Here is a 20,655-nt window from a genome sequence, read left to right as displayed (position 1 = left end):
TTGGCCAGAGGCTCAGGCCGTGATGGCACAGTGCTGTATGTGCTGAACTGTCGCCCTTGCTGACTTCTTCCTTGCGAGGACGAATCCTTTGTTTGAACAACAATGAAAGAATCCCCTCTTCCCACTGCTGTTGGGAACAGGCAGCAGTAAGCTTTGTCCAGAGCCTGCCCTGCTTCTAGCCTGACTTTACAGCTGGGACTTGCAGTGTCTGGGCTGGAATCGCTCCCTGTGGAGGGCAGAAGGTGGTGGGAAATCTGCAGTTACCACCGCGGGGCACTCGGGACGGACGGAGTCACGGCCTGACGGTATGAGCCGCGGAGGCTCTGTGCCTTTGGACAGTGATGTAGAGCACAGTCCCAGAGTTTCCTGTGCGCTGAATTTCAATATGGTTCTTTCACCCCTGGATCGCCTGTCTTCCTTCCCCCACTGACTTCTCCAGCAAGCTTCCTCCCTCTTCCCCTGCCCTCGTTTTCTTCTGTTGGAGAAAGCTGGTGTTTGGACACGCTTGGGGTAGCTGAAGGGTCTGCTTTCATCAGACCCGCTTTCCTCTCACTCTTCCATGAGACACACCAACCTTCAGAGCCTCCGGCGTGTGCCTGCACAGGAACAAAAGGATGCTGCAACCACAAATCCCTCGTGCCACCACCTGAGATTTGTCCAGCAAACTCGGGGAGAGAGATTAAGAAGCATCATTACCATTCAGTTGGTGGCCGACCTGTTAATTAGGGCACATGGTGTACTCGGGGAGGTTACTTTCACCTAATACCTCGCTCCTCGCCAACCTTAAAGCCGCAAAGCAAGGCAGAAGCGGGAAAGGAGCAGCGGCAAGAAAATGCAGCGGCAAGAAAAAGCAGCGACAAGTCGTGCCTTGAAACAAAGCGTGTTTGCCAAGAGATTGGGGCAGGGGGGCGGTCGAGTCTGCTGTTGAGCCTGTGCTGCCTCCCCCTTCCAGGTGGAAGGTCTTGCTGGGTGGAACTCCCGCAGCCTTGTCTTGCCTCCTTCCACCCCTTGAACTCGGCTCTTTGCAGAACCGAAGGATGCTTCCGTTCAGACGGTGGCATCTGAATCTTGCTTCTTTCAATGTTTGATGTTGGTGCACGGAAGAAAATTAAATTAGGGTTGTATCAGCACGAGGGAGAGATTACCATTTGCAAAACCACATTTTGCTTAAGTTAGTAATATTGTAACTGTTAATTGAGTGTTCATTGATTGTCTGTCGCTACCTTGACGTAATCTGTTATTCTCCTTTCAGGCAGATGGCCTGCCACTGATTAAATAGTATAGCTGCTCTTGCACCAGTTAACTGTCTTGATTGTTCGTTTTCTTCCCCTCAGTGATTCCATTTCACCAGCGGTATAATTAGCATCATTCCCTCCTCTGTGGAGGGATCTCAGCCTGCATGCCATCCTTGTTCTCTCCCAAGTACCTCTAATGCACCTAATACTGCAGGGTTTTTAAGTGGCCTGAGACAAGAATTTAAGCAGGGGATGGATTTGAGCTCAGTCCAGGAGCTGTTGTCTGTGTGGATTTAGGGCCCGAGTTTCCCCCGAAATTGCTTCGTGAGTGGTTCTTTGTTGCTGAAGGTTCAGTTATGGAAGTGAACAGTGTTTTATGGCAACGGGGAGGGGAAAGCAAAACCAAAACGTAGCTCTTTTACGGCGTCTTTCACAGAACTGTCTTCACGGGCAGGCAGTCGTGGCCAAGCTGATCAGGGTAACGGGTACGTAGCGATGGGTCTGCGCGTGTGCTGGCGTGACGCGTTTCACTGGAGGCTTGTGAACTGCTGGGGTTCAACCCCAACCCCAAATCAAGGTTGACATGTGGGTGATGCCCACAGCCCTTCCCAAGGGGGGTGAGGTTCCCTTTAGGCTTCCCCCCAGGGTGGGCGGCCTGGCAGACAGAGCCGTTGGGTAAAGGAGCCCCAGGGGTCCCGCAGTCAGTAACCCAAGGGCAGGTGTCCCCCCGAGGGATAACAGCGGGGACCCCTCGCAGGAGGGGCAGGGTCTGTCTGTGAGGTGGGTGCCCTGGGCAGAGTTCCCTGCTGGGGAAGGACCTCCCGCCTCCCCGGGACTGGGCTCCAGGCAGGTCTGGCTTTTGTAAACCCGGGCTGTGCAGAGATTCAGTCTGTGCCTTCCTTGGTCTGATGTGTTCGGCTTGTTGACTCGGTTGTCTCCCGTCCCTTCTCTGGGAGACTGCATGTCACCAGTTATCCCCCCATTGCTGGTCGTGCGGTGTCGTTGTTGGGGTCAGTGGGATTGATGTCGGTTATGGATAATCTGACTGGTTTGTACCCCCAGCGCTCACCCATGTGCTGACCCTTTTGTATCAAATACAATTTGGTTATTGGTTCATCTTTATCCTGGCCATGTCCTTCATGCTAGGCCTGATAATTGGCAAAACAACTCGTCCAAGCCTTTTCCAGTGCTTCAGCGAAGCTCTTCAGGCTGTGAGGGCGCGGGTGTGGAGAGGCGCCCGTGCAGGACACGCACGCTGGGGAGCAGAGGCAAGGGCTGGTGCAGCAGGTTGGCTGGGTGGCAGCAGCAGGAGGGCTGGAGGTAACACCCAGCTCCGCAAGTCCTTGAGTCCTCCAAGTACTTCTGTAAGACAAGGCGAGGAGCTGACAGCACATTCCGGTAATCCCCTGCACTCAGCGATGCTCCCCTTCTGTATCCACTGTGTGATCCAACGTGTCCAAAGTAATTGCTTTTTTTTTTTTTTTTTCCTTGGATAATGAGACTTGTGGCATAACACGGTGTGGTTTTGCATATTCAATTGTTTCTTCTCTGCCAGATTTTGCAGGAAATCTTTAAGATTTGTAGTGGGCTTTCCCGAAGCCATGGGCTGGTCTTGAAGATCTTTTCTGGTGTGTGTTTGGTGGACTCGAGCACTTTTGAAAGATTAATTAACCCTAGGTGAGAGACTAGGATTTAACATTTATATAGGGGGGAGGGAAATTAATATTCTTTCTGCCATGCTGAGTATGTTTAAACTTCTGCTTTCAGCTTGTCTGACTTTGAATATCTTCTAACTAGTACAAATGATAGAACAATTTATTTTAGATGATGAGTTATGAGAATCTTGCTCATAAACCCAGAGCACGACATTTTCAATCACATCTTTATTGCATTGGTAAGAAAAAAATGATTTTTGTATCTTGACATGTTTATCCTTTGGAGACTGAGTCAGTTATCATATTGTATAAGAATTCACTCTATAGCTCTCGGGTCTCTGGAAATATCATCGTGTCAAGAGGAAAACCCTGCAGGGTTTATTCCAGCTGTTACAAAGTTGGGAGGATAGCACAAGTTAGAGCCCATTAAGTTCCATGGAGAAGCTGTCATGGGGAAGCAAATTTGTCCTCAAATACTTTTTTTTGGTTTAGCCTGCTTTAATTTCATGAATATAGTCACGCAGACAAAATCTGGGGATTACCTGGTCAGCCTCTCTGCTGATTTAACGTCAGCTCCCTGATAGCAGTGATGGCTCTGGCCAACCCTGGGCTGCTGGGGACTATGTCACAGGCTCTGAGCAGAGGTTGGTTTGCTGCCAGGTGGCCCTGAGAGTCCCTGTGGCCTCCCTGATTGCTCTCCCGCCCTTCCCAGTTCCAAAGTTGGGGTGACTTTCCCCCTTGCGGTGTGTCAGGGCTTTGCTCCGAGCGGCCCCGTGCATCCTGCTGGCATCTTGGTTCGGCCGTTCTGAAGGCACCAGCAAGACAAGGGAGCTCCTTACAGACCTTACAGGCTCCTCCGTCCCTCATCACAGCGATGTTTCTTCAGCTTCTCTTCCCATTGAACTGAACTTTTTGGCTCCCTCTTTGTGGTTTTCCTCCAGAGGCTGCATGGCGGGGGGAGATGCTGGAGGATGATGGGGAGTGGCTCTTCAGGTGGGGCATTCACATCACTGTCCTTCACTTGTTGCATGATGAGGAGCTCGCTCGGTCCAAATATTGATTGTTGTCCTCTGAGATTGCCTGCACTGCAGAATGTGAGTGCTGCCACTTCCTAAAAAAAAAAGGGCCTGAAAAAGGAAATCGGCTTAGAAACAAGCAATGAATTCGGGCTTGTTTGTCTTTCACTCCCAGGATGTGTCGAGCTCCGGGGTGATGTCCCGACACCAGCCTCATTCCTGAGGGCGCAGCGGGGCAGGCAGGTATGGCAGTGTGTGTGCACGGCGAGCGTGGCAAGGCTGGGAGGAAACCCGTGGCAGGGAGGTTAAAGCTTCAAAGACAAAACAGTGCTGTCTTTTTTTAATTTTTTTTTTAATTTTCATTTTATTTCCATTGGTCATTTTGCCTGCTCAGTTTTTGGTGGTGTGCAGCTTTCAACTTTTCTTCAGGGCCACAAAACCCAGAAATTTGCTTTCCATCAGCCTCTTAAAGTGAAGGTGGAGATTCTCTTTCAAACTCTTGAGCCGGGGATCCAGGGCTTTTAACAATATATCAGAAATCATGAGTTGAATGATCAAATCAGCTTTGGCTTAAAGCTCTTTCTAGCCCTCAGCTGAGGTAATTGATGGAATGCGTGCGCTGCTAGCAGTGATCTGCAGGGTTCATCCTGCTGTGATTTCCAGCAGTTCGAGTTGTTCTCTGTGCTGGTGGACTTGCTGGTTGGTTGGTTGGGGGGGGGGCACTGGAAAACCTCTCCTCACTTCCCTCTGCATGCAGAGCGGGGACAACACTTGGCTCCTGGAATGGGGCAGATTAAAACGGGTTGATGCTCCAGGAGGTGGAAATGCCGTTCTGAAAGTACAACCCAAGGCAGTTTTCTCCTTGACTGTATATTGAGCAAATTTCCAGTCACAGCAACAAAAAAAAAAAATCTCCGAGTCCCGTTTGCAGACATTGGTGTTAATACAGTGCAGCTGATACGCTCCATTTGCTTGCATAAATGCAGCTTTTAAAGCTGTCACATATGCTGGATAGAGCCACTACCCCTCACCTGCTTCTCCTTGCAACGGCTCTGCTCAGACGGGATTCCCAAGCCGATGGAGATGATGGTTGTGTCGGTGCGTTTGTGCATATGTCAGGACTAGAAACCCACCATTTCCAAGCTGGCGTGTGTAGCAGCGCTTCGGATGAAATGCTCAAAATGCAGTTGTACAGATGGAATTTTTTCAGCTATATACCTTGGCTCAAGCGCTCCTGCTTCTGTGGGTTTGTTTACGTGGAGGTTTTGTGCTGGGTTTTGATTTTCCCATTATTGAGGTTGTTATGTTTTTATAGTGTTGCGTTACTCATTGGTTCCTTTTATTCCCTTCAAGTTTGCCAGCCATGACTAATGAAGAGTTTTGCTGCAGCCCTTTTACAGCTGGGTTAAGGTGGGCTTTTTTTCTTTTTTTTCTTTTTAATTTTTTTTTTTTTTTTTTTCGTTCTCACCACCAGAATTTGAGACTGAAGAGTTGGTGGTTTCAGTGGGAAGCTGCGAGCTGAGCAGTTGAGACCCCTTTTTCCCCCCACAGCCAGCCCGGGAGTGCTGCTGTGGTGTCTCCAGTTTGGATGTGGCGTGCTGCGGGCTGGGCTTTCTAGTCAGACCAGTTCATCCTGACCCAGTGAGAGCTGTGGTTTATAGGACTGTTGGGATGGATGGCAGGGGTTTAAGAAAATGTGCTACCTTTTCCTGGAGCAGTGGCAATAAGGTTTCTCGTTAATTTTTTATTTCCATCACTGGGGTGTTTGTGTTTTAATGAAGAGCTCCAACCTGGTAAAGAAATCAGTCTCTCTCTTGGGGAAGGGACGAACTTTTTTCCAAGTGAAAATCTGAAACATTGAACCTGTCAGCAACTGGTTTTGCGGCGTGAGGGTCATTATCTCCCAAGCTATTGCTGCTGAGATGCCTTTGGTGTCACTGCGTGTTCTTCCCGTTGCCAGCATTGCTGATCGCCCATTTGGGATCATTTAATGCAAACACTGTTGGTATTTTTTGTTTAGCGATAGCCACAGTCACGAGCACTGGCCCTGAACGTTTTGGAAAGGTCAGATGCAGGAACCTACACCTGTGCTGGAGACAGCTGGGTTATTTCTGCTTCATTGCTGAGTTGGTGCCATAGTTTTTATTTTTCTCTGCCTCCCTTACGCAAGGCTTTGTTGTCCACACTGAGAAGCTCAGCAGGTGACCTGGAGTCTGTTATGCCATCTGTTTGGGTCGTGTCCCTGTGCCCCCAACTCTTGCTGGTTGAACTGATGCTTTCTTGGCACCATGTATTTCAGAAGTCAGTCAACCCTGGGAACGATGCTGGGAACGGAGATGGGATGTGAGCATCAGAAACGAGGAGGGAAGTTAACAGCACTTTAAATATGAGCAATTCTCCCCTGCCCAGTGCGGCTCCTTTGCCTGGCCAGCTCTGCCTTGCCTGTCTTGGGGATATTGTTTCTGCAGGAAGCCCCTCTTGGTCTGATGGGAGCGAAGGTGCTTCTCAGTGACCCAGAACCACAATCTATTGAGCTGGTTGAGCAGCAAGAAAGCAGCAGCATCTTCAGATGACAGAGTGGAACATTTTGTACTACTGGTACCTTGAGCAGTAGGCCCTGGACTAAAATCTGGGCGTTTTGTCCCAGCTGGAAGACACTGAGTTTACAACAGAGACGTTGGGGAAGCAGAAAAAGATGGACTGTTGTTTGCTTAGTGCTGATGCCCGTGGGCTGGGGGAGGTGATCAAGCAGAAGACGCAGAGGTTTGGAATGGGGCTGGTGCCACAGCACCGGCCGCTGTGCAGGGCTGCAGAAGTGTACTACTGCCTTTAGATGAGAAGATTGTTCTTACCCCTTTTCTTCACAAAGGTGTGAGCAGGATGAAGTGATCCGCCCGGGACAAAATGAAATACCCCGGGGTAGAACTGAGAGTTGAACACGCATCTCCTGACCTGACAAAGTCAGCCCTGCTCATCGCACAAACCTGCAGTGCTAACTCCCAGCCCCCTGCTGTAAACACGAAATCACTGCTCGGAAAAGAAATTTTTGTGTATGTTTCTCCTGCCAGCTTTTGGCTAATTTTATTTCACTTTTTTTTTTTTTTTTCCCCCCCTGTACTTACTTCTCTCTGTCACTTATAGCCAGTCTAACAAGAACTGCGTAATAGACTTTTAAAGGCCACTCGGTGATGCAAACTTAAAAGTGCAGAGGAGGAATGGCGAGACAAAGCAGAGGAGCTTGTGAAGGGACAAAGAAGATACCAGGCTCATATCTAATCTCCCAAGAGCCTCCTGTAGTGCAGGTGAGTGTAGGAGGCCCCCCACGAGATAAGGTGATAAACTGAGCCTAGGAGGGCTGGGTCTACTGCTGTGCCTGCGTAGCGTGGTCACCCCGGGTGTGAATACATCCATTCTGTGTTCTGGCTTTTTCAATTTTCTTGTGATTAGGAGGGTTGTCACGAGCATCGCAGAGAGCAGGAGCTCCGCTGCTTTTCAGGGCCAAGGCGTGCTGATAAATATGGAGCCAAATGTCCAAGGTGAAGAAGAGGGTGGGAAAAAGAAGGAGCATCTACAGGCAGGGCTCGGTTGTGTACAAAGGCTGGTTCCACAATGATGGAATGTGAAATCCTGGATCTAGGTAGAGAAGTGGCATCCCAGAAGGAGCTTGCTGGACAGGAGTGACCTCCTCAGCCAACTGGAAATGCCTTCTGGCTGCTTGCTGTGTGTCTCGCTAGCCGCTGCACGCACACCAGCTCTAGCAGGCGGATGGAATGGCCTAACCCTGGGGAGATGGGCTGCAGCAGTACGGGGGTGAGCCAAGCCACAGGCTCTCTCCGTAAAGGCTTTGGTGGAGACTGGGAAGATCTTCAATTCTGCCATAGCATCAGCTTGGGTAGAGGTGGAGGCCAAGCGTGCGTGGCTGGGCCGTGGGGGCCTCTGAACCCTGCTGGACGTCTGTAAGGTCCTAATGTGCTCCTCGGCAGGGAAAGCCAGCCCTGCTTCTTGCTCACCTCTTTGTGCAAGCAGTCCTTGAAGTCCTGATTCAGGAAGGTGCCTGAGCAGGTGAGTTCAAGTGAGATGGTTTCAGCATCTCTTCGGAACAGGGAAGCTCCTTTGAACTGGGACATGAATCCATGAGCTTTTCTGGGCAGCAGCTGGCCTGTACCTATAGAGCACCTACATCCAGCGAGGGACCCTCCTGTTGGGATCCCATGCAACAAAAGCTTAAAGGATTGGAAAAAAGAAAAAAAATAATTCAGTTTTAAGAAGCATCTATGAAGTTAAGTTTTACAATGATAGACAAGCTGGGTTCACTAACACTTGTGGTATGCTTTGGGCTCGTGGCAGTTTAGAATCTTGACAGTGTTAGGAACAGCAAGTGATGCAAGTGGATACAGTTTGAGTGGTCTTTCACTCCATCTTCAGAGAACAATGGATATATACGCATTCATAAGGGATGTTTTCTGTGTGAGAATTTGGATCCATGCGACCCTATGTCACCCTTCTTAACCGAATAATTTGGGGTGTGGAAACGGGTAGCTTTGGACAAGCAGCCCTCACTTAAATTTCTATTAAAAATTTTAGATACACTTCCTATCCTTAAAAGAAAAAAAAAAAAAAAAGGCAGTAGGAAACAGATTGAGATGAGGGTTTTTTAATTAAAGGAAGCTGTTGACTTGTGTACTTGGATGTTCCCACTGAGATGACTAGCTTTTGAGTTTTAATTCACGGCACATTTTTTGTTCACTCTTTCTCCAGATTCTCTTACTGAACTTTGCCCTGTGGGTGGAACTACTGTTAGCCTTGTTAGAGCATCTAAAACCTCTAATTATTGGCGAAATGGCTTTCAGTGGATGAGCTTTATCAAGCCAGCTGCTATGTATGTGTTGGCTTTTTTTTTTTTTTTTTTTTTTTTTTTTTTTCCCTAGGTGTGACGTGTCTACTTAATTTAAACAACAGGGAGCATGTAAGTGTGGCTTGACTGGTGTGTCTGCATTAGCAGTCTGGTCTGGCAGAATGAGGTGTACTTGTGTGCATGTGTGTTTTCACGTCGCGTATCCACTCCTGTCCGAGAGAGCTCAGAATTGGTTTGTATTTGGAGTATTGTTATTTTGCAACTGAAATGAAGTAACATGGAATTATTTTTTTTTTAAAAGGCACAGAATAACATGGAGCCACCGGGAGCAGTTACTCAGTGAATACAAAAAGGCATCAGCCCTAATGATGACAAGGGAAAGTTCTTTATGGGATCTGGGAGCAAAAGGCAGGGAAAAAATGGATACAGCCTGCAGAGGCACAGGATGGAATTCATCAGGGAAACAGGGCTTACAAATAATCGCATATGCAGTTTTTAATGTCTCGAGTGATTAGTTAGGGCCTGCTGTCCCATCCTTCTTGGGCAAAGTGCCTGCAAGAAGGAAAAAGGAGGTTGTATGAACTAAAGAGAGATAAAGAAGCAACACAAAGGGTGTAACAGCATTATAGTGCAGTCGGGAAGAATGAAAAAGAGGAGGAAAGTATGCTAATGGAGGCATCTATCTGGATTCTGGCTATCTGCAGTCAGGCCGTTATTGGCGAGGTGTTTAGTGTCTGTGTGAGCGAGCAAGCCTCTGGCACATAAAACGGGGAGGACAGTTTGCTGCCTTGTTTTGTTTTCCTGTCTGTCTGTGAAGATTAATAAGCTTTTTGAGTCCCGTCATCCTTGCAGGGCATGGGAGAGCCAGGCAGGGCTGACTGGATTCGGGGCAGTATGGAGATGCTTTCCCAGAGTCGGGTGCCTGGTGGCTGCTGCAGGGAGCTGGGGGGTGTCCTCCCTGTCCAGGGGTGCTCGCTGGGAGGCTGCTACAAACGAGCAGGACAAGCTGAATTGCCAGAGCAGTCCCGAAGGCTTCTGCAAGGATGTCGTTCAGCAGAAGAGTGCCGGCGAGGGCTGCGCCACCAGCAAACACAGGATGTGCGAGTACACGCTGAGGACTTGTTCCTGCTCCCGCTGTCGCCAGTAAGGGAGCTGTGGTGCAGTGGAAGATCCTGATGCTGTTGTGGAGTCAGTGGCACGAGTTGTGGGGTGCGGCGGGGTACGGGCTGGGCTGTCTGTGCAGCCCTGGATTGTACTGACCGGGTGTGGGAGGCTGTGCTGGGGCCTGGAGACCAGCGAAGAAATCGCAGGGGACACAGTTGCTTGGTGTTAGGGGTCAGCCAAGGGTGGGGACCACGGCTCTGCCCTGCGTGGGAGCACACGGTGACCTCAGCCCTCTTCAGTAGGGGCTGACGGGCAAGGGAAGGGACCAGAGGCGGCCTTCGGGCGGCTGGGTACGACGGGGTCAGCAGAGCAGCAGCTTTCCTTCAGGGATGAGATGCAGACACCTTCCCTTCTAGCACAAGGGTGGTCTGCGGTAACGTGGAAAGGATGGCAGAAAGAGGTGGGTTGAGTGCGGGATGATGCTCAGAACTGTCAAAGTCAGAGTCGCATCCCTGTCAGAGCCGAGCGTGGAGCAGGATCAGGGAGAGTCTCCGGGTGTGAGGAGGAGTTGGGAGCAGGGAGACTCCTCCACAATTCTGCTTCAGCAACAGGTGTGAGTTTGTGCCCATCTCGTTTGCATTGTGGTTACTCTGAGAGCTTTGCTTCTCTTTCATTTGCTTCCCAGCATGCTCTGAGTTTTTGGTTTTTTTTTTTCTTTTCCATCTATTACTTTGTTTAAAAACTAGCTTGTGTTGCCTTGGCCCTGATTGGCGGTTGCTAGGTCCCAGCTATCTGGCACGGTGCTGCTTTCCTCTCCTTCTGGTTTCCCAAGGCCACAAGCCAATGCTTCAAAGTTGGGAGCTTAAGGCTGAACTCCAGCATCCGCAGTTCAGGCACAAAAATAACCCTTCAACTGTTGCATCTCTGAAGATAATTAGCTGGTCTGAAACAGAAACCGATTCTTTGGGTGCCCAAATCTGAGTACTGAGGTCTGTCTTCTCTGTGGCCGGTGCGTAAGGGAAAATCAGGCCAGTGCCTTTAGAGAGTGGCTGTTTCTAACTGTTTCAATTTTGGTTGCCAGTTTGAGACTCTAATACACAGAGCTCCTGTTTGTGCTGTTGCTTTAGCTGTGCCATATGCATAGGCTTGGATGGTGATACAATGACAGCAAATTTCTGAGCTGGGCTTGCAGAGGGCAGTTCAAGTAAGACGGCCCATCAATTCTGTTCTGTAATGTTTGATTTATTAAAGCGTGGAAACCTGCAGCCATCTCGGCACTGAACACATGCCCACAGGAATCAAAGAGAGACAATCTCAAAGAAAGGGAATGAACTCTTCTCAACAGCATAAATTGCAGCAAGAAAAATTGAGGCTGGACATCAGGAAACATTGTCGAACAGTAAAAATAGCGAAGCACTAAAATAGATTGCTAAGGGAGTTTGCAGAGTATCTGTCACTGGAGATTTTAAGGAACAGATTAGACAAATGGCTCGGAAGGATTGAGCTTGTTGGATAGACAGGGGGACTAACAGAGCTCTTCATTTACTCCCCGGTTCCCACGGGTCTCTCAGCAGCGTCGTGGCAGCCTGAGCTGCCCCGGTAGTGGGCAGGGCGGTGGCTGAGCTTCTCCCTGTGCCTGGTGAGGCTGAACAGAATGTGCTTAACTTAACCTCTGCTTGGCACGCTCCCATTCCGGGGCACACTGACCCTGGAGGGAGGGAATTTGGAATTTACCTTGCTCTACCTTATTTTTAGTCCTCTGACCACCGAGGAGTCCGTGCCAGGTATTGACAATAATACACGAGCAGCAGCCCTGGGCTGCTTCAAACTTAGGTTTAATTCACAGCTCTGTCAGAGACCTCCCATGTAACCTTGGGCAAGTCATATTAACCTCCTGAACACGGGCCAAACTTTAAACGGCAAGCAGAGGCATCTGTGTTAGGGACTTGAGGTGAGTTATGTTCTTTTACAGCCCGTGGATGATTGAGACAGTGGTGATAAAGTGGAAAAGATCTTGACCTGTATCCCATGATCCCCGAGAACAAAAGCAGGACCAAACTTTATGGTAATAAACTGGTTTTGCGCTGTATCGACACCTCTGCACCCCTTCTTTTACATGCTGGGAGTGATTCTGCTCCCTGTGATGTGCGGTGCTTTCTTTTCAAGGAGGCTTTATGTAAATTGGGATGGGCGTTACATGAAAACGTTATACCTCAAGACTTTCAGGGCCCCGGCAGGGAAGAAAATACATTTGGAAAATTAAATATTTCTGACTAGAGAATGATAAATCTTTTGCTGTTTAGGAAGGTGAGAAATTAAAATTGCAAAACAGGCAGCAAGGGAGCAAGTCAGCGTGCGTGGCAGGGTTGGCTGGGTCTCCTGCCTTCGGAGAGACTGTGTGGGGGAATCAGCAGAGAGACAGAGCTCGTTCATATTCAGAGAAGTCGAAGAGCCCCGGTATGGCACGGCTGTGGTCTTCGTTTGCATGTGTAGGATAACAGCAAGCTCCTACCATGGAATGCTGAGCCTGCTTGTGTCTATAGTTATTTGACTTACGAGCGTTTTCCCTTGTCTTTGTAGTGTGGTGATACGAGAGTTCTGAGAAGGCTGGGGGGGCATATATTTATGTCCTTTCGCTGTCTGTTTTAATCTACAAAGATAAATTGTGGAGCGAGTTGAATAGTAGGTTACAGATGAAAAACCAATTTACAAATATATAAGCATGGGGAGAGGGAAAGGAGAGGAATGCACGGTCGCCTGGTGATCGGCTAAGCGCTGGAGTACACTGTAGAGCTTAAGGATCAGATGTATGATGGGGTAACTTCTGACTTGTCCTCCCTTTAAAAGGAAAATCACAGGGTGTTTTATTTGATCTGGAGAGACTGCATTCTCTGTCTTAGAGGGCTGTGTTAGCACTCTCAATGTACAAAGCACAAATTATGTCCTCCCTGTCTAAGAAAACCACTTCTGTTCAGCCTTTGCTGGTCTGCTGGATCCCTAAGGCCAGGTTTTGCTGTATAAAGCAGAAGACATCGTTGCGTTTTATTTCAGATTGAATTACGTTCTCGGAGAGATAGCTGACGCATTAACCTGTCAAGCATCCTTACTGCGATCCTGTTCAATTTATGTCTGGGCCCTCAACTGGGGAAAAAAAAAAATAATCTTTGGAAAACCTGGATTATAATCTCTGGGACTGCAGCGAGGGGTAGGTAAGTGATTTGGTCAGGTCAGAGCCTCTGGTCTGGGACGTGAAGCCCTGGCTGGGTCCTAGGGCGGTGCTGTGGTATCCCCATTTCACAGGGGAACAGAGTGGCTGCTCCAGGGTCCCCTGAGGACATCTCCAGCAGATGCCAGGAGCTGACTCAGCATCTCCAAGGGCCTCTCCCTTTTTTTACTTGGCAGGAGCTTTGGGGGCTGAGCTCACCCCACAGAGGGACCGGGGGACCCCATACCCATGTCCCCAGCCCTCTGCAGGGTGGTGGCAAGCGGGGTGCCAGGCAGCAGCCCTTTCCTTCCCCTGAAGCGTGGCCCCGGCAGCTCCGGTGCCTCCGTTACTCTGGCAACAAACCGCGATCAGACAGCACCAAGCAGCTGAATTCAGCCCCTTGTTCCGGGAAAAATGCTCTCATTGAGGCCGAGCCGGAGCAAAACCCTCCTGCCTTTATTTTGCTGAATGACACCAACATTCATTCGTGTACTTATTACTTAGTGCGTGTGTGGTGGGGAGCACGGGAGGAGGCGCCCCGCAGAGAGGGAGCGGGGAGCACAGCCACATCCTAATCGGGGCCACCGAGTCGCTTGCCCCCTGCCATGTCCCTGGTGATTAGAGGTGGCCGAGGCCCCGGGGGATGCGGAATGGAGACGAAGGTTTGGGGAGGCAAGAGTGCAGGAGACACTGGGGAATGGGTAGAGGGGGGAGTTCTGGGCTGGTAGGAGCAGGGAGACCCGCTGGCATCACCAGGAACTGTCACCGAGACATGGGGCTCGACGTAAGCAGGAGATGGAAATTCTGCCCTCATCCCGCCAGAATAAAGAAAGTCTTGCAAAACACTTCTCTCTCTGCCTGTTTGTCAGCATACAACGGTAACAAAGGCATTTGTGGCACTGGGGATGTGCTGCTTCTCTGGGATCGAGGGAGCTGCCCAGAATGATAATTGGGTCCTTTTAATTTTTTTTTTTTTTTTTAAAGAAGCTAACAGGCTACCGCACAAAGTAATTAACTGGACAGATGGATACAGCAGAATTTGTAAACGTCGACAGCAACAATAAGGCACTTTTTTTTTTTTTTTTTAAAGGCCTTGTGTCAGCAGAAGGGCTCCAAGTTGGGTCTGGCTTTCATGGAAGCAGCTAAAATAAGTGAGACTTCAAAAAATTAATAATCTTGATAGCTGCGTGTGATGCGGGTGTCTGGTGAGAGCTGTGAGGATAGCCAAAAGATGGAGGGGAGAGCAAAAAGGCCGGGATTTCAATATACCTCCTCTCTTGTGTGTATATTCCATTTTGCCTATGCGGAACATCCCCTTTGTGCACGTTTTGCTCACCAAGAGTGTGAGAGGACTGAAAAAAATACAGCTGTTGCAGTACTGGATCCTTGTTCCCTATACTCTGGGACTGTCAGATCGGGTTCGAGCTGTCTGTAACAGGTGATCAAAATGCTTATTTTCCTCCTGCCTGATAGAGCTTGGTTAAAGAGCGAAGACGTGTGTTTCTCCCATGGTTGCTAACCAGTCATTTCAAATATTTATGTCCTTCCTGTGCAACGTGTCAAGTCTTTTTGATTCTTGCCATTTGCTGGTTTCTCGTGGCAGCGAGCTCTGCAGGTTTCATTGTGTGGGGGGCTGTTCTTCGCTTTGTGTGGAAGCAATGCTGGTCACTTCCTCCAGCAGTAGCCTCCCACGTGATGGCCTGTCAGCGTGATACCAAAGGCATATAAAATGCAAAGTGGAGGGCACGGCTGTAGGCGAAGCAGCTCAACTCCGAGCTTGCTTGGGCACCTCGGGCCCATCCTGCATTGTGCTGGTGTGGATTTGCAGCAAGTTTTGGCCCCGTGCTGACGTCGGTCCATCCCGCAAGACTTGGGGGATGTTGTCCTCCAGCATCAGCGTCCCAGGAGATGCGTTAAAAGCGAGGTGAGAAGCCCCCATTTCCTGACAGCTCAGTGTCTGTCACCAGAATGTCCATCCTCCAGATGAAATATTGTAGACACGGAAAGAAACTTGTTGCAAACGTGTCCCTGTGAACACAACAAACAGGACTAGGGGCGTGTTGGCAGCTCCGGTCCGCATCCCACCTGCTGGCAGTGCAGCTCCATCCCTGGTGTGGGAGCTCGGCTGGATGTCCCAGTGCCTGGGATGACTTTGCCCCAGGCCCTGAAGGAACAGTTTGGGTTTTTTGGGGTTTTACTTGCTTGTTTGTGTTTAGCAGCATAAATATGTGCCTTTCTTAGGGCTGGAGCAGCGTGGTTTACGGCACGGGGGTTACAGTAACGTCACCGTAAGCGCAAAGTTGCCGCAAAGATTTTGATGCTGCACCCAAGGAGAACATCTCCCTCATCATTTACAGACTCTAATTAGCAGGCAGGAATGGGAACAAGTCGTACCGACTGCACAAGTGGGGGCATATGGGGAAAGAAACTGCTAAAAACTGGTGTTGTATGAATGTGGTGAAGTTCATTAGGGAGAGGAGGAGTGGTGTGGAGTGTCTCCGGAATTATTAACGACTCCAGCCGGGCTGAAATACCCTCTCCCTGGCAAAGGGAATATGTCAAGCATTTGACAGATCAAACCCTCTCAGGGAAGCAAGGAACAGCAGTGGGGGAACCTTGCCTAAATAATGCTTGGCTCATCAAGTTAACGGTTTTGTGGGATTGTGATTAGAGCTTTCAATATATTGATGACAGAATTATCTTTCCTAGGGTTTGTGCTTCTGGTTTCCTTTTTCTTCTCCTTGTAGGGGCACCCTGCTTTCCTTTTCTTGAGAATGATTTTTACTTGAGACATTCCCTTGGAAAAAGTTTGGTTTTCAATTCTTTTAATAGGAAAAAAAAACCCTATAAAAGTCTTGTCTTTCTCCTCTGGAACAAACAAACAAAAAATCACACAAAAAGGGGAAATCATGATGCTTCTTTTTTTTCCTCAGTTTGGGTGAAGCTGTTTGAGTGATTGTTGAGGACTGAAGAACCTTATTCTGATCTAAATTGTATTGTCTTTGCTAATTTTGGAGATGAATTGAGAGTTTCTCTTAATTTCCACTTTAATTAGTCGAACCTGCTGTTTGCAATGAGGAGACGTGTAGAGCTGGTGTGCCGGGGGTTCCGTATCCTCCGCAGGAGCAGGGCAGGGTGAGCAGCGCTGGTTTCCCCTTCTTGTCCTGGCGGAGGATTTTGGTTGGGGTCTCCTGGCCCCAGGGCCTTTGCGCTGTTGCTGAGTCTCTACATGAGCAATAAATTCCTCTTTTTCCATGTAACGCAGCCTCTGCCTGCAGACCTGGTTGCTACAAGATATCCTTGAGTTCAAAGCCGTTCGGATTGGGCGCCGGCAGGGATAACAGGAGAATCAAAACTCAGAACAGCAAGTATTATGCAGTCAGAACTTTTTTATTTTTAATTTTTTTTTAAAGGATAGTAATCTATCTGATGCTGGACATGGTAAAGGCTAGGCCTAATGCTCCTTCAGGACAGGTTAATCTGTTTTTCCTTCTTGCAAATCTTCCAGTTTGGTCATGGCAGCACTTTAATCCCGTGGAGCAATTTAAACATTTTGATGGTGATCTCTTGGCTTCTAGGAACTAAGATCCAGGAAACTCATGGACCGCTAGACTTCATATAAGCAGGAGGCAAAGGAAACAATCTTGGAATCCTGTCCAGCTTTGGTAGCTATAAAACCAGCTTTACAACAAACCGCGTGTTGTGGATGAATTGCCTCCAATTAGACTTAAGGGCTTGTTCTCCTTTTATGGGAAAAGCCCCCAGCCGTTTCTGGGTGGCTTTACTGTTAAAAGCAAGATGATGTGAACAGGTGAAGAACCATTGATCTGAAGGCTCTTTCATAGGCAGAGGGATCGCTGGGAGCACAATACGAGCGTCGCATCCCTGGGAATTTTTTGTGCAGGTCACTGATTTGTAAGATAAAAGGCTCCTGACTTGAACATAACATTTCTGCTATGAACTGCTTGAGTTCATTATGGTTGGGTAATTAATAGGTGCTCCTTCAAATCTACGGAAGCTCGGAGCTGTCGGGCAGGGAGCGGGGGTAGGTTGTGAGCCTTTCTGCAGAACAAACCCAGGGAAGAAGCTGTCCGTGCTGGTGCAGAGGCCAGCGGGGTGGAGCTGGAGGCAGCCTGTGCCTGTGGCACTGCCTGAGTGAGTTGAAACTGGTGCTGGAGCTGGAGGAAGGGTTCATCTGCCTGGGCTCCCAGTGCCTGGAGCAGCGGGAGGGTGACTGGAGTGCGAACCTTGGGTTGGAGGAGGGAAGCAGCAGTGTGAGACAGGAGAATCCATCCATCCGTCATCCATCATCCATCCATCCATCCACAGCACCCTCGATGGGCTGCTTCTTGCACAGCACTGGGCTTTTTCTTGCGGTTCTGCTGTTTGCTGCACCTTTTGCCAGTAGTAAATAGGTAACAGAGGGATGGAAATATCCTAAGGAAGACACGGCAAGTCAGTGACAGCATCTGGAATAAACCTGAGTCTGTCCCTTGGCACCTATTCTGGGTGAAAATGTGGAGGAATAGTAGCAAAGAAAGGCCAGGCTGGGCATCAGCATCCAGGCAGAGGAGAGAGGTTCTGAGCTGTTGTGACAGTAAACTCCTTCAAGCCATTAAAGTGGAAGGGAAAGCAGTAAAATTTTATATGTAAAAAATATATGAATAGTATAATTGGAGTATAAGCTCATATTAGCAGGGCAGAAGTACTGCTGTGTCCCCGAATTGAGGCTCTTACCTTCTGGGTCATGAGAAAAAGCGCACTGGGGAGAGGAGGCACATGTGGGTCATGTCCCCACTGCTTGTCAGCCTCCTCCCTCTGTCTGCTCTGTCAGTTCTTGTGCAAATAGAGAGCAGGGATAGCTGCTGGCCCTGAGCATGTTGGACACTTTCCTCAGAAGGGGAAATGCATACCCCCATCCCCCTGTGGGCAGAGGAACTGCTTCTGCCTCAGCCTGGGGCTGACCCAGCCGGAGAGAAAACGTGACACAGAGGAACCCAAATTATCCCTTCTGCCTCCTGCTCTGTGTGGGCTTGAGTAAACCCGTGAGAGTGGGAGGAGGCTCCAAAGTGGCAAAAATATATACATGGGAATATAGTTGCAGTTTTGGAGATGAAAAAGAAAAGTCACATTTCTCCTTCTCATGGCCTTTTTTCCCTTATGGTCTTTTTTTTTTTTTTTTTTTTTTTTTTTTTTTTTTTTTTTTCCCCTTTGGTAAGAGCTTTTTTTCTTCAGTAACCCCTAATAAAGGAGACAGAAACAGAGCGTGTTACTTGAGGGGCTTGCGAGGAAAAATTGGAAACTTCTTGGTGAGGGGGCTGAATTGCAAAAGCTATCAATTTCTGGAAGAAGGCCATTCTTTTGACAAAAGCTATTTGAGAACTTCTCCCCGGCTCTAGCTATAATGTGTTTTGGCCACCATCCTGTGTAATCACAGTTCATTATTTCTGAAGCACGGATGCTGCCTCATCTGAAATATTCCTCGCACAAGGAACAATTATGCCTCAGTCAAGCAGCAGCAGAGACCTGCTCTCCCCTTCTGACCCTGCTGGCAAGATGCGATGGCTCCCCTCTGTCCTGGACATCTTGGCTCTGAGAACAATCTGATGGCTTGATAAAATGTGGCGTGCTTTGCCCAGTGGAGATCAGGCTTTGCAGGATTTCAGGGACACAGGGATGCTGTCAAACCCCCTTGGTCGTAGCCGCATCGTGGCGTAGCAGAGCCCGGGCTGGCCAGAGCAGCGTGGTGTCGAGCTTGTGCTTTGATCAGCGAGGGGTTCTGGTTGGCCCTGGCTCTGTTGCGGAGTGTGGCTGCTCTTCCCCCACCTTCTTCTCGTACGAAGCTCTTGGAAGGTTTAGAAGCTGATCAAAGGAAAAAAAGTTTAAGGCATGTGGTTCTGCCCTCTTGCTTTGAAGCAGGCGTGTTCCTGCCTTCCTCCTCTCTGCCCCTTTTCCTTCTGTCACAGAAAGGCCTCCGGCTTCTCCGGTGCTCCCGCCTGTCCTCGGGTCCCCCAAGCCCAGCGGAAGGCACCTCTGCCAGGCCGGCAGTGCAGCTCGCCTGACCTCTGCAGTAGGGCCAGAGCAGAGTGAAGATGCAGTTTTTCTCTGACTCTTGGTGATGGGTTGATTATGCAGTTTAAAGCTCCTTCTATTTCTTCTCCTTGAAGCAGACACGAGCATTTTGCAAATGTTTTGAAGTGCCAGTGACAGCAGTACAATACCGGTACCGTTCTATTTAGCTGCTTACTCTACCTCTCCTGCCTTCCCCCTCCCCTCAGCCTCCACTCCTCCCTGAACACCTGCCTTTTATCCAATTTAATTTTCACACCTCCTCCTGCTGCTGCTGTTCCTGCCAGTTATCTCTGTGGTTATGCAGTGGAGGTCTCTTTCCTTTATTGGAGTGATTGCCTTGAAGATTCCCATCCCATCCCGAACTGACTTCCAGGAGCCCAGCAGATCTGGTCCCAGAGCTCACTCTGCTGCAGCTTCCCTCTCTCCTGGGGTAAAACCCCTCCGATCCCTACTAAGTCAGTACTAAAGCATAAGGTTAACTTCAAATTTGTGCCGAAGTCATGCTGATTTCAATATAAACAAGTCCCTTGGTTAGTTTGGTTGTCTGTGTGTTACTGCCACACCAGAGCAGTGCAGAGAATGGCACATTCCTCCTCCACAGACTTGTCTAATGGTCACTGTTGGGTGCTGCTGCTGCAAAGGCATCGGTCTGGGTACCAGTGACCCTGTTTGGGAAGGAGAAGAAACTTGATTGTTAAGACATCTTCAACAGCTCCCTTTAATTGTGAACGTGGGGAGAGTGGTTAGCATGGGTTTTCTTAGTGGGGCACAGCCATTTCCATTTCAAGCGCGATGGCACGACCATCCCATAGTCACTGTGGTATGGCTTCATCCTTAAGGCACCTGTCTGCTCTTAGTCAGACCTCTCTGCGTTCATTCTCCTTGCTCCTGCTAGCCCTGCAGAGGCAGCACAGCAGCCGGAGGACAAGTCATCATCTGCTCTGGCTTGAGCATCGCCAGAAGTGCTAATGAAGCCTCAGCTGAAGGACCAGGCAATTGCACTCTGTATCCCCCAAAGCACAGCCAGATTCTCCTGGGCCCAGTGGCCTCGCAGGCTGCGTTTGACTTGTGTGATCTTTATGACTCACAATGGCCAAAAAGGGAAAGACCCAGCATGAATCTCCAGCTCCCATCCTGAGTTCGCAGGACTGGCAGTTAAGAAGAGGAGAGCGAGAGAGAATGATGTGCTCTTAACAGAGAAATCTGGGCTCAGATTGATCCGAGTCACTCATGTGCCAACAGGGACGCTTGCTCGGCCGTGCCATTTTCCAGACTGCTGTTACCTTTTAAACAGGGCTGTGAAGGCAGAGAGTGAACAGCAAGGCGCAGAGGGGCAGCAGGGTGTGCGCCACCACACCTAGTGAGGAGCAGCCGGTTTGTCAGGTGCTCCGAAATCCTCAACCGGAGGTTGATACCAAACGGGGTGCTCCTCACCAGATGAAGGATCTGTTCCCTTTCAGTGTGGTGTCCAGTGCCACACTAGAGAGGATGCAGTAACTTCTGTAGGACTCTG

At 49.3% G+C, this 20,655-nt stretch overlaps 1 protein-coding gene across 2 annotated transcripts in view; it reads left to right on the top strand.

The window, feature by feature from the left end:
- The first annotated feature begins 7,131 nt into the window (after positions 1–7,131).
- The window catches only part of GRIK4 (glutamate ionotropic receptor kainate type subunit 4), a 192,310-nt gene continuing 178,786 nt past the window's right edge, over positions 7,132–20,655 (top strand). For both annotated transcript variants that reach the window (XR_003399943.1, XM_026863740.1), the window contains exons 1-2: positions 7,132–7,208; positions 12,917–13,074. The gene's annotated coding sequence lies outside the window, so the exon portion shown is untranslated. The remainder of the gene's footprint in view (positions 7,209–12,916; positions 13,075–20,655) is intronic.

Source organism: Athene cunicularia (assembly GCF_003259725.1).
Source record: "Athene cunicularia isolate RWA chromosome 24 unlocalized genomic scaffold, athCun1 chr24_part1, whole genome shotgun sequence".
NCBI classification, from domain to species: Eukaryota; Metazoa; Chordata; class Aves; order Strigiformes; family Strigidae; genus Athene; species Athene cunicularia.
Note: the sequence above shows the minus strand (reverse complement) of the source record. Positions and strands in the feature narration are given on the sequence as shown.